The 14650-nt window shown below is 43.5% G+C and overlaps 1 long non-coding RNA gene across 1 annotated transcript in view; it reads left to right on the forward strand.

Moving 5' to 3' along the window:
• LOC309349691 overlaps positions 1–7282 on the forward strand; it is a 76980-nt gene extending 69698 nt beyond the window's left edge. The window contains exons 3-4 of the long non-coding RNA XR_014160086.1: positions 6759–6825; positions 7087–7282. This is a non-coding gene — a long non-coding RNA (uncharacterized lncRNA). The remainder of the gene's footprint in view (positions 1–6758; positions 6826–7086) is intronic.
• The last annotated feature ends 7368 nt before the right edge of the window (positions 7283–14650 follow it).

Raw genomic sequence — 14650 nt, forward strand, 5'->3', positions numbered from 1 at the left:
TGCTTGTAGGAAAGAATCTGGATGCGACACAGCCAGCGAGTAACAACTGCAACATGTTTCTGTTGCATGTAAAATTGCTCAAGTGGTTAAAGGCTAGCCTCTCCGCATACCAAAATAACAGCTCCCTCCATGGCTCTGTTTCCGTTTCTGTAGCCTCTGACTTTATCAGCCAGTCCACTTTTTGCATGCTTAGCGTGTGGAAAGGATTATACCAATAAACCAATTAAAGGATTGGAAGTGAAGGAGCAATGCAGAATGAGCTAAATTGGTAGTTAACGGAGTAGCAGGCTTTTTATACACTGCAGGAAACATCTAGGAATAAGATTCTCTAATCTAGTACATCGGCATTATGCAAGAGATGTGAACTAGTTCTGTCCCTTTGGTGGTGGCAAATCAAACTCAGATGCACTGCAGCTTTCAGGTTCTCCATTCACACAGAGTGAGACCATCTGCAAGATGTGACCTTGTTGTAGCAGGCATGCCAAAATAAAATAATTTACTAAAGCATCCTCCTAAATGTTACAGTGTTCAGAATTCCAGACACTCTGTTCCATTCCTCCCTCGCAACAATCAACAGCATGCTCTGAACTCACTGAACTGTTTTGCGAGCCTCACAGCTGAAGTTTTCTCTCTTTCTCTCTCTCTCTCTCTCTCTCTCTCTCTCTCTCTCTCACACACACACACACACACACACACACATCTTGGGGTTCCCGCCCCCCATGCCTGCTGCTGGTAATGCTGTTTTGGCTTAATCAGGAACAGCATGCCGAGAACTGAAAACACTATTAGTGTACAGAATGATGCCGTAAAACAGCAGCATTGATATTTTTCTAATCAGTTTGAAAGCCTTTGGTGTGCTGTCTGGAAACTTATCAGACTAAGGGTGGATCTACACTCACCGTTTTTAACATTAAGGAATGGTTTTGATAATGCAGATGGACACATGACATTCTGCTTTTTATGTTCATAATGCGTTATTACCTTGTCTTTTTTATCGCTTAATTTTTAATCGTTTTATGCTGCTATATTGGTGAAACACTGCTCATATGTCCCTATGTAGTGCTTTACCTTTGCTTAGTTTTTTTACTTCATTCAAATGCCAACTCCCCTCCAATGCTATTCGAGGGGGGGTGTTCCTTCTTCAGGAAGGAAGAATTAAAATGTGACACCAAGAGGGTGGAGCAGAGCAAGCCGCGATCAGCCGCAAGGAAAGAAACAGCATTTTGGGAAATGGTGTGACCGGGTATTACTTTACATTTGTTGGGGAGGGGAAATCAAAGTTAAGAATACATTTTAATTAACAAGTATGCCCTGTGATGTTTTAGAATGATATATCTAATATCATTCTAACAGGGGAAAATAATGTTAAACAGGTCAGTGTAGAACCAGCCTAAGTTACAAATGAGCAACCCTGGTGAGAGCATTCAGTAGTCATGATGCCATTACTTTAAAACCCCTTTTCTCCAGTTGCTATCCATAGAATCTTTGACAGTGCAGTCTATAAATTATTTTATAATTCGGAATGTCTTTAATGTGGCCTTTACTGGATTGTTAAATTGGAAAACTTAATAAAAAAAAATTTTTAAAGACAGTGCAGACTCGCAGAGAAAGGACTCTGGTTAGTATCTTAATGTAGTTTCAAATGGGAGGTCATATAACTTTTTAAAAATGTGTTTGTTTATTTTCTTGCTTGCTCTTCATTAAAAATAATCACAGAGTTGGTTAGCAAAGATTAGAAATAGCCAGCATTTACTGACCACTGCCACCTTATTAAACAAGACAATTTTATAAGACTGAGTCTGAGCAAAAGGACCAGGTTCCTGTTGTCCAATTGGATAGACTTCTATGTTTCAGAGAGGGATCTGTGGTGCAGTCCTGTGTGTGTCTACATCAGGCACCCGCAACCTGCGTCCCTCCAGATGTTTTGGCCTACAACTCCCATGATCCCTAGCTAACAGGCCCAGTGGTCAGGGATGATGGGAATTGTAGTCCAAAACATCTGGAGGGCCAAAGGTTGGGGATGCCTGGTCTACATGGATGTAAACCCCACTGAATTCCGTGGAAAAGAAAGTGCATATAAGAATGCAGTCACAATCCACTGAGCTGTTCTCTTGTGCAAACCTCAGTAAATGAGAGCAAACCAAGAGCATGGTTGTGTTGATGTGCGGAGAAATTTTGAGCAGTGTTATGGAGCCCAAAGGAAGGCGGTGCTTCGAACCACTGAAAGAGTATACAAAAGTCAGTTTAGAAGCATGGCCAAGGAACTGAAACGCATTCTGAGAATGGAATCTGTCCGCATCTGTCGGAGATTGCTCGGGGCATTTCGGTGCTTGGAGAAAATCCACGGCAATGAAAATATGATAATAAGGTGAATTAAAGGATGGCCAACTTTCAGTCCTAAAGGTAGGGTGGGGCCCTGGTTTCAGGTGTCTCAGGAGTCCTCAGATGACTTTACCACCCAAAGAAGAAATCAACACTGATAGGCACATTTTAATATTTTTGTTGCTATATTTTACATTTAAAGTTCTCAAACGTTCACAAAAATAGTGCCATTCAGATGTTCTAATGCACACACATTGAATAGCCATGGAGAGGGATGCGATCATGACTGCAAATGGTACCTCTGCTGTGCAATAAAAGCAGGACTCCCCCCCCCCCATCATGTGTACGAGCCTGTACAGTGCAGTGTGTAAGCACACGAGCAGGCTGCAGATGTGCAAATTAATACCTTAGCATGGTGATCTTGCCAAAGCAATTCTGCTCCTCCCTGCACTGTGCATTGTCTATCGTAATCTTCATCCAGGACAGTTTTAAAAGCACTTCTACTGAGGTGTTGCAATACGTAAATTTGATTGGTGCACTTGGTGGCCTTCAAAGTGTGTTTCAGAGAACTCTGGGAAGGGGGAACCACTGGAAGCTTAGCAACAAAATCAGAAGTGGCAGATAAGCGTCCCTGAAAGACAAGGTTGCCTACTGAAGTGTAGGTGGGTTCCCACGAGGCAAGACACAGCAAGAACTTTTATTGAACAAACAGAACTAGACAACAGGGGCAAAGCAACTGCTTATATACATTTCCAAAGGCCTGGGCCACTCCCACTCCCAATGTGATTGGCTATCTAAACTTCCAAGCTGCGAATCATAACTCAGAGTTTAAGGGCCAATGGCAGAGGCCCAAATCCTGGACTGGATATCATGTATCAAATCAGAACACAGGGGCTCAGAATCCTTAGTCCAGACTCAAGCTCCGGCAAACACAGACTACAGTCACACCTCGAGTTGAATGTGCTTTGGATTGAGCGCATTCGAGTTGCGCTCCACGGCAACCCGGAAGTAACGGAGCGCATTACTTGCGGGTTTTGCCACTCGTGCATGCGCACTCAAAATGACGTCACGTGCATGCGCGGAAGCGGCGAAACACGACCCGCGCACATGCAGACGCACCGTCGCATCTTGCGTTCCGTTTTAGGATGCGAACGGGGCTCCGGAACGGATCCCGTTCGCATCCCAAGGTACCACTGTACAGTGGTACCTCGGGTTACATACACTTCAGGTTACATACACTTCAGGTTACAGACTCCGCTAACCCAGAAATAGCACTTCAGGTTAAGAACTTTGCTTCAGGATGAGAACAGAAATCGTGCTCCGGCAGTGCAGCAGCAGCACCCATTAGCTAAAGTGGTGCTTCAGGTTAAGAACAGTTTCAGGTTAAGAACAGACCTCCAGAATGAGGTACCACTGTACAGTGGTACCCGAGGTACCACTGTACAGTACTGAATACATGCCTACCACCACCAAGGGTCTCCTAAAATGCAAGGAGTTACGGGGAAGCGTTAGGTGGGCTTTAGGGTGAACTTCATGTGGAGCAATAGTCAACTCCAGAAGGCCAGGCTATGTGTAAACTCAAAACACATCCTAAACAGGCAACACTCCTTCTTAAAAGATGACTGATCTGGTGAGTGGAAAGGAGGGAGCAGTGCTATTTTTCTGGAAAAAGAGGTACCTGACCTCACCATGACCATCTCCCTTGGTCTCTTAGAATGGCAATGGCACCCACCGGAGAGGGACCAGAAGTGAGTTCCAGGGACTTCCAGCTGTAAAAAAGCCCTGGGAAGGAGTGATTTCAGTAGAATAGTACTGATGGTTTCGACTACAACACCCATCGCCCTTAACCATTGGCTATGCTGGCAGGGAATAACAAGAGTTATAATCTGAAACAAGAGGCATGAGGCAAGGGAAGGCTGATATACACACTTACTTGAGAGTAAGTACAATTAAACTTAGTTGGATTTACTTCTGAGTAGACACCCAAAGGCTTGTTCTGTAAGGCTGAAATTGTAAACATACTTATTAGGGAGCCAGGCTATTAAGACAGAGTGGAATTTACTTCCAAGTAAAAATACATTGGATTGCACTGTAAGGCTGCAGTCCTATGCATTTCTGCTTTGGACAGTTGGACTTACTTCCAAGTAGATATGTATAGGATTGGACAGAATATAATATTAGTAGTCTATGGCAAGATTGCCCACACTAGCTTCTAATATATTTTCCTTCCCGTGTCTTATAAAACATATTGCATAAAGAGTTTTGCAACTGTGTGTGTTATTCAATGAACTGGAACAATCAGAGTACAGAAAATCACACCACAGTTATGGCCTAAAACGTTGTTAAAAACAGGATTTTTTTTATTGATGATAGTGACAGTAAGCAAAGGAGGTCTGGGAAATCACCTAAAGAAGGTAATGATCCCAAGAATATTCAAAAAATAAAGCAGAAAAGCTTAGTTAAATTGTTGAGAGGGCAGGACCCACTCAGTTAGCAGAGAAATCTGCAAAACAAATCCTTTACAAGTGAACAACAAGAACATTACGTCCAGTAATGTGCTTCAAGGCTACACCTCCTGAGCAATGTTGCAAACGTCGTCACAATGAAATTTATTGTTTACTTTTTAGTAGGGGTCTGAGACAAAAGATGCCTTCCAGTAGAGCGTAAGTGGAGTTTATCAAACAGATTTGTCACAAGGACAAGAGGTAGAAATAAAACATAGGGCCTAGAACTTAAGGGAAAGTAAAGTGTTGTTCAGCTACTCAAGACAGTACACGCAATCGTTTATTTTTAACTTGGTCAAATAGTACATGCTATCGTTTATTTTTTACTTGGCCATTGTGATAAAATCTCTCTTCTTGGTTATGTAACCTGTTCATATGTACGATTCTTTTTTCCTCACTAAGATTTTTATTTAAACAAAAGTGTAACCACAGAACAATACTGATGGCCCAGTGATTCACCAACCCTCCTTCTCACCTGAAGTGGGAAGGTCTGGAGCAATATGAGGCCACCATTTTTCTGAAGCAAAGCAAGCCTATGCCTAGGCTGTGCCTGGGTAAGCAACTGCCTGGGAACCATCTCTGTCACCCAGGGTTGCTTCCAATCATTGCTAGACTCCAACTCCCATATTCCCCAATTAATGGCCATGTTGGCTATGGCTGATGGGAGTTGGAGTCCAGCAACATCCAGAGGGCAACACATTGGCTGCCTCTTAAATAAATTAAAGGCCAGGGAGGGAAGGAAGGAAGGAAGGAAGGAAGGAAGGAAGGAAGGAACTGCAACAGCAAAGTAATCCAAGTAGCAATGGAGTCACCTCTCAAAGAGACAGCTAAAATCATGCCATATATAACTAGGAAGATGGCATTGATTATAAGCAACCATTTCCTTACAGTTTTTTTGACATCTGTCTGCCTCAAAAGACAATAGAGTGTACCTCCAGGGGGTGAAGTAACTTCCTCAGGGCACAAGCCTCAGCAGTGTGTATGGAAGTCCTGGGCTGCCAGATGACAAGACATCCACTCACTGATGTGGTCCAAAGGAAAGCGGAGCAATACGTTTGGCATCAGTTTGGCTTCAGGAGTTGTCAGGAGGAGACATACAAGGTGCCGTCTAACCATCTTAGGGATTCCACTCCAGACTTGTGTAGGGTTTACTCCTTAGCCTCATCCTCTCCTGAAGACATCCTGCAAGGCAGTGGATGCCCAGATTGGAGTTTTTCTTCTCCTAGATGGGCAACCTTTGCAGGCTGATGTCTGTCCTCTCTTCCTCTTCTGTCCTCACTTCCCTCTAAAGCACGCGCAGAAACTCCCTTCTTGACCATTGGACCCACTATTGGTCTTGTCAGCTCAATCCTTTGGAGCCTTTCTTCACATGCAGGGGAAGTCCCTAATCAGCTCCCCTTACCTGGTTTAGCTGGCCAGTAGAAGCCATTCCCAGGGTGTGGCCACTGCCAGAAGGAGCACAACATGTCCCTCACCAAAGTTACTACCCATCCCCTAACATCCCACACATCCTTAAATATTTAGCATACCACTAACCTAGAGGTCCACTGAGGGGAAAACATGTTCCAATACAGTGGACGCTCAGGTTGCAAACATGATCCGTGCAGGAGGTACGTTCTCAACCCGCGACCCACACGTGCACGAGTCGCGATTCGGCACTTCTGCGAATGCGCAAGTGCTGAAACCCAGAAGTAACCCATTCCAGTACTTCCAGGTATGGCGTGGTGCACAACCCAAAATCACGCAACCCAAAGCGTCTGTAACCCAAGGTATGACTGTACTATGAAGACAATCCTTTTTGGCCACCAAAGCTGCTCCAGAGCAGATGATGTTAAGGGTGTGGCCAAATAACAGGTATCATATCCCAGCATTAAAGTATTAACTTTGTGGTTTAGTGAAGAAAATGATTATCTATATCATTGACATCCTCAGGATTCAAATTTTGTGCAAGTGAGCCTACCTAGATCAAAACAGGAAAAGGTCAAAATGAAGAGTGAAGGTAGGCAGAAATATCCGTTGATGTTGCTTGTTTTATATTTCCTGTCTGGGAACAGAAAAGGTAGAAAGATCCATCATGCAGATGGAAAGAAAAATACTTGGAGCAATGAAGCTGAGGGAAGCATTAGGTCGGGTGAGGAAATATCATTCCCACTCAGCCATGTGCACCTACTGATAGAAGATTTCCTATGTTAATCAGGTTAGAAAAATGTGGCTTCCCACATAATGTTTAATTTGGCCCTCAATTTTTTTTCCATTTTAGAAGTGAAAGCAGCCAGTAGTAGAAATGCTCACCTACATTTTCTGTGATGTCATGAAAGGCTGTGGAGTAGTCACCTGACACCTGTCTAAGCAGAACTTGCCCTGCTTGTCATAACTGCACAGAAGCCAAAAGTGTATAGGGAGCTCTGCTTTCATCCAGAAGCAAACCTTTCTGCAGAGAAGCTGGGGTCTGCAGAGCAAGTTCTACGTTTAACTGGGTTTGTTTGCTTTTTGGCGAAACTTTTTTTGCTAAACCACAGAGCCTAGGACTTGCCAATCGGAAGGCTGGCGGTTCGAATCCCCGTGATGGGGTGAGCTCCCGTTGCTCGGTCCTTGCTCCTGCCAACCTAGCAGTTCAAAAGCACGCCAAAGTGCAAGTAGATAAATAGCGGGAAGGTAAACGGCGTTTCCGTGCGCTGCTCTGGTTCTCCGAAGCGGCTTAGTCATGCTGGCCACATGACCCGGAAGCTGTACGCCGGCTCCCTCGGCCAATAAAGTGAGATGAGCACCGCAACCCCAGAGTCGGCCACGACTGGACCTAATGGTCAGGGGTCCCTTTACCTTTACCTAACTTGCAGAAGAAGTCTGTAAATGGGCTTTGTTTGGAACTTAGCAAGCCTACAATTTGCAGTGTTTATTTGCACTGCCCTATGTTTATTGATTTTATTTATTGTATTGATGGAGCGCCTTACCAAGATGTGATATAAAGCAAAAAAAAAACTAGGAATACACAAACCAGGGAGGTTCAAAAACTATGTCTTGCCATAGACTTATGGATGGCTTAGAAATATGCTCTTGCCTTCTCTCTACATTCAGATCTGTCTGGCAGCCTTTTCTCTCTTCTCCTCCTTAGGGCAAGATGGTTCTTGATTTGCCACTGGGAGGGGAGGGGCTGCCTCACCTAGAAATAATAGTGAACCTCAATGAAGAAATAAATGGGGGATTTTGATTCAACTGTTGGAGGGGGGGACCCAATGCAGAGCTGAGGGACGTGGAACAGATCAAATCAAAGTTGCAAGGTAGTAAGTCTTAAACACACACACACGCAAGTGTACATATTGCATAGCGGTTGAGTGTTACGCAAAAACAGTACAGTGGTACCTCGGGTTAAGTACTTAATTCATTCCGGAGGTCCGTTCTTAACCTGAAACTGTTCTTAACCTGAAGCACCACTTTAGCTAATGGGGCCTCCTGCTGCCGCTGCACAATTTCTGTTCTCATCCTGAAGCAAAGTTCTTAACCTGAAGCACTATTTCTGGGTTAGCGGAGTCTGTAACCTGAAGCGTATGTAACCCGAGGTACCACTGTACTAGATCATGTGGAACACACTGTCCTCTCTGCATCCTGGACCTACAAGTCATAAGATAGGGATGAGGTCACACCTAGTCTACCATCTACCCATACAACCTTATATAGGCTCATAAAAAGTATGTGGTACTGATGGTGATTGTGTTTAATGCTCACCGTTAATCAAAAGAGCCCAGGGCACATAGTTCTCTGTCTCCATTTTATCCTCACAACTGCCCTATGAGATATCCCAAAAGAGATAGTGGCAGACGCCATTGAACATAATGGCTGAGTAGAAATCTGAAACCGGGTTTCCCTGCTCCTAGTCTGAGCCTGGGGGAATCATACAGCTGAAAACTCCCACGTTAAAAAAACCAAAAAGAAACCACTTCACACACACACAAACCCTAGCATGCTATGGGTTAAACTAAAGAAGAAGCTTCCACCTGACATTCTATTTTTCCACACTGATGTTGGAAAATATTTAATCATGTGATCCCTCACATGCATTATGAAGTGGCCATAATCCCCAGAGGGCTGTACCATGTGGTTGTTTTGTTGTTTTCCAAACTGGCAGATCAGCTGTAGTAACAATGCTTTTAAAACCACGGCTCTTAATGGTATGCTTAACAGCCTTGTTCCTAAACCAATGAATCCAAAATATTTAGATTTCCTGGAATATACTTGCCGTTTTTTCAGAGGTTGCTTAAGAGGCTAGCCAATCTGCCAGTCGGTGATAAATGAATGGATTTACAACATAGGATTACATTTTTAAATACTTTGGGAATCAGGGTGGCTATTCAAGAACATTTCTTAAAATGTTGAGGCAGGAAGCAAAAACAAGCATGTTTTCTACACGGGGGTGGGGGGAAATGCTTCTGTGTAGCCTTTAATCATTGATACAAAGGTTATCAAAGGTTGTTTTGAGTTTAATCCGGGCAGCCAGAAGATCACAGCAAAAACAAAAGTCTCATTTTTTATTATTATTACTTCCTTATGTAAGCGAGTGGCAGAGATCCAGCTCTTCCCTTCTAATACATTCCTGAGTCAACAGTGCATCAGATGCTTTGGAGAAATTATAAGAAAAGAAAAGAAATGTGCAATCATCTTCAAAAAAAAAAAATTCTGGAAGGGAGATACTTTGCTTCTTATGGCGGGGGGTACAAGGAGGAGGGAACAGGATATTTTCCATAGCAGGCCAATTTATACGTTCTCTCTCTCTCTCTCTCTCTCTCTCTCTCACACACACACACACACACACACATACTTTTAAAACAGGATGTTTCCCCCAAATGATCCATTCAGATACTGATTTTAATGCCAAATGGCAGTAAAAATATATATATTGGGGTGGGGGAAGAGATGGAATCTGAGAATGATTGGAAGAACCTGGATAAAAAGGATAGAAAAGAAGAAGCAAGAACTGCTAGCGGGGAAAATCTTTGGCAGTGAATTCAGGCTCTGAAATAACAAACTTGCGAGAGTTCTGCATCAACAACATAAAAACATACTGGTTTTATTATTGTAGAGTAGAAACAGCTTAGGCATGCATCTCATCTAAGTAATTCTATTACTGAGACACTGACAACATCAGATTGTGTACCATACAGTGTGGCAGAGAGGACACAGTTTATCTCCAAAAATAAATAGAATTGTCTAGAACAAAATATGGAGCACATATGCAACAGCTTCATTTAGAAACACTCAGCAAATCTCTTGACCATATCCCTATAGTGAAAAGGTTTCCAAATTTGAGAAACTTTCATGGGTACACATGGGTACTTCCTGCCCAAAGAAACACCCAAACCCACTCCCAGACCCTAAAAAGTGTCCCTATTTTCCAGGGACGTCCATGATTTGGAGAAGCCGTCCCAGTTTCTGATTTGATCCCGGAATGCCCCTCTTTTCCTTAGGATCCCCATTTTCCTTGGAGAAACGTTGGAGGGTATGGAGTTACCATCTTAAGGTAATCCTGTATAGGGAAGGTTTTTTAATGTTCAATATTTTATTATGTTTTTATATATGTTGGAGGCTGCCCAGAGTGGCTGGGGCAACCCAGTAAGATATGTGGGGTATAAATAGTAAAATTATCATTATGGAATGGGATGCCCCTAGTTTCACCAGAGGAATGTTGGAGGGTATGCACTCCCAGAAACATAACCAGGCAACTTCCTCTCACCCAAACATGACCAAGCAATATGCATCCCAAAGGACAAAACCCACACAAATACACTCAGATAATTCTATACTGTAGATCCAAAAGCCACACTACTAAACAGGCAACACTCTTCAGTGCTTCCCAGGCTTCCACCAGCCCAGGCACCAGAGGATTCCTTTTTATTATTATTTCCCCTTTCCTTCATGCTCTTAAAAACCATCCCCAGGAATTTATACAGTACTATGGTTACCAGACATCCCCGTTTCCCGGGGACAGTCCCCAGATTTACAAATCTGTCCCCAGACAAAATCCATCCCCGGAACGTCCCCGGATTTCATTTAATGTCCCGGGATTTATATTTTAAGTGTTGTAGACTTATTAGTAGGGAATGAATGTTGTGTGATTGGTTCAACGGCACAAAACACATCATATGGGGAGTTCCGGCGAGGCAAAATGGCGGGCGCCATGGCAGCGAGCAGCTCCTGAAGCCAGCCAGAGCCACTGCACTACCAGGCTGGCTCCGGGCTGCTGAGACTGCCGCTGCCACTGTCGAAGGGGAACCAGGGACGCCTGGCGTGTCAACTGGGAGAAGCGCTGACCGCCCCGCGTGACCCAAATCGAGCCAGGAGCGAGAGCACCTGGCCACGCAGCCAACTGCCCAACGGTGCTCTGGGGCCAGTAAAAACTGGAGCTGATGCAGTGAGAAGGAGGAGAGAAGGAGAAGGGAGAGAAAGAAAGAGGAAGGAGAAAAAAGAGGGGAGCCCTGACCTTGCCGCACCCCAGCCGCTGCTGCTGCTGAGGAGGAGGAGAGGTGGGGAGCACCAGGAGGGCAAGGACCCATGGCCGAGGCCCGGCCTGACCCAAGCCTACTCCACGGCAGCTAGCACTCCAAGAGAGCATGCTGAGGCCCAGAGGAAGGCCACGTGACACAGGAGACCAAGAGAAGATATTACTTCTTTATTTATTTATTTATTTAAATAATTTATAAAAATATTCCCCCCCCCTTTTCAAAAAAAAAAAAGTGTCCCCGGATTCCTTGAAAAAAATCTGGTAACCTTATGCTATATCACGTTCCTTGCTTTCCTATTGTCAAGAGTGCCTCTGAGCCTCTGTATTCTGGGGAGAAAGAGGGGAAAACTCACTGAGTGGTTGAAACCCGGAGGTCCCCCTCCCCACCTGCACAAAAGTAAAAACAAGCAAACCAAGAACAAAACTTTTTTAAAAAAACAAAACAAAACACTAAAATAAAAATGATCAGGATGGGCAGCAGGCCTATGGAGGAAGGGGACACAACCAAAGGAGATCTCTTATGGGGCTTTAAAGTTTCCCAGTCAGTAGTTAGTACTGATTACCTGATTATTAATGTCACAGGTTCATAAGGGTTGGGTGGACAGACGAGCCCCTCGCATATGCCGATTCCAGCCGTGTTGAGCAACTGTTTCTGTACAACTCTGTACAACTTTGCCTGGGCCAATGCCTGGGAGGGCATTAGGTCCCAGCATTACAATATCAGTGCTGGGATTCTCATATCTGGTCCCAGGAGGTCCAGTGCTTATGCAACAGCTCACAAGATCAATTTGCAAGAGTTTCTTTGGACATTAAGATACTCCTAGCCACAATTGCTTTGTGTTTCCAGAGGTTACATTTACAGAGGTAACATTTGAAAGGGAATTTGTTCAGATAAGAATCACCGCTTTGAGGGTTGTTTTTGGGTGTGTGTCCCCCCAAAAAACAGTAAATAAATAAATAAAAGTGGGGTATATACATCTGAAACTTGCAATTTTCTCCTGTGCAACTCCTCCTTTGTAGTTGAGACTACAACTCAGTTGCAATGGGGAATTTAGTGGCTGAAGGTGCTCTAAGGTCACACCATAAATCTAAGCACTATGATACCATGGCTTCCCCTGAAGAAATCTGGAAGTTGTAGTTTAAGGGTTTGGGGAGTTGTTATCAAGCCCGATTCCTTTTCCAGAATTACAGTTCTCAAAATTCCTTGCGAAGAGAGATTGACTGTAAAACTACTCTGAGAATTTCAGCTCTGTGAGATGAATAGAGGTCTCCTAACAACTCTCAGCACCCTTGACAAAACTACAGCTCCCAGAATTCTTTATGGGAAGCCATGACTGTTTAAAGTGGTGTCATAATGCTTTAAATGTACAGTGGTACCTCGGGTTACATACACTTCAGATTACATACGCTTCAGGTTACAGACTCCACTAACCCAGAAATAGCCTCTGGTTAAGAACTTTGCTTCAGGATGAGAACAGAAATCGTGCTCCGGTGGCGCAGCAGCAGGAGGAGGCCCCATTAGCTAAAGTGGTGCTTCAGGTTAAGAACAGTTTCAGGTTAAGAACAGACCTCCGGAACGAATTAAGTACTTAACCCGAGGTACCACTGTACAGTGTGACTGTGACTTAAAACAGCTACGCAGTCTACACTGTGCCAACTTGTTCTCTAATGGAATCATTTTCTCAAATATGGTTCAACAGCTGGTTTTTATGCAGAGAATAGGTACTCTTTTACAGTTTTGTAAGAGTTAATATTATATCACACATTTTAAAAAGATGCTTATGTAAAAGGAAATTAGAATGCTTAAATATGCACTCCTTGCCTGTTTTACCTGATAAAAAGCCTTGAGTGCATTTTGGTTATGTTTGAGTGCCCTGTACATTATGCAACCCTGCTTCAAAGGAAATAAACCATTTGTATGCTTTATATAACAGAGCGAAAAGCTGCAGTCTCAGTTGACAGATCTCCATAAATGAATTGTATTCTGATTGTGAAGCAAAATGGTTAGAAGTTAGAAACTGCTCTCTTTATGACATATACATACAATCTTAATTCTTCATGTAGGGCTTGGAAGAGAGGATGTTGGGGGAGTTCTCTACGGGATCCAAAGCTTCCCCATTCACTTGAGCTGACCCGGGCAAAGGGAGAAAAACTACACCATCCAAAAGAGGGGGGGGGGAGAAATCGCCATCCCTCCCACCTCCCGCTCTAGTCACCATGAGCCTGGCAGGGGTTAGGAAGTGGTGATTCATTTACCAATGACACACACACCCGGCCTCCATGGGATTGCTCTGTAAATGGAATTCTGGCAGCACTAACAGACTGAAGTGTGTAAAAAAAACAAAAGCATGAATGATACTTAATAGGACTGGGCACAGGTATGGTCCTAACGTAGTTGGAATGACCAACCAAGCAGTAAACACATATATATGCACACACTCCCCACTAGTCCAGATTCAGTTATGAAAATGAATTAATTTAGGACCAGTGTGACAACTGACATAATTCTGCAAATATTGCTCATGACATTTCCATGTGCTAGATTTTGTTAAACATTAAAGCTGCCTCTAAGGATTTTTCTCTGTGTGCATTATCATTAGTAATGTCACAGACACTATCCAATAGGTGCTCATGATAGTCAGAAGTATTTGACACACAGTGGGGGCTAATTTTGGCTCTCTTCCTCCAGAGGACTGCTTGAACAGCAATTTACAAATAATTGTAAAATGAAACTATGATAGGGCAGAAAAGGGTGTGTTTTTTCCAACTTTCTACTGGCTAATACTAACTTCAAAATGAGGGCCTATCAATTAAGACAGAAAAAAAATATGATGGAGGGAATTTTGCCTTCCTTTTCTTCACTTTCTCATGGAGAGAAGTTGGTCATACATGACCATTATGGGGCAGGAGAGGACACTGGGCTTGTTTGGGTGTGTCGATCCTTGGTTCACACCATTTTTGTTCTATGGCAAGCCTAAGGGCCTGATAAAGTTTGTATTTTGTTTTTAAGGGTTTGAATGTATAGCTGGAGTTACAGGCAAACACAAATAACAGACAAAAATGTTTTTGATACTTGCTAAAAACATAAACATTCTGGTTGCTTTAACCTTTCATTTTTTTCAAAAGTTTTAGAACATAAGAAAAGCCATGCTGGATGAGGTCAAGGGCCCATCTAGTCAGGGCACAATGTTCTCACAGTGGCTAATCAGATGCTCACAGGAAGCCAACTAGACAGATCTGAGTACAAACATTTTCAGTGGCTAGTATTGCTTCACACTGTGGCAATGGAACATTTTCATTGCCAGCCTCTTCCTCCACGAATCTAATGCAA

The sequence above is a fragment of the Podarcis erhardii genome, assembly GCF_964252035.2.
Source record: "Podarcis erhardii genome assembly, chromosome: 9".
In the NCBI taxonomy this organism is placed as follows: domain Eukaryota; kingdom Metazoa; phylum Chordata; class Lepidosauria; order Squamata; family Lacertidae; genus Podarcis; species Podarcis erhardii.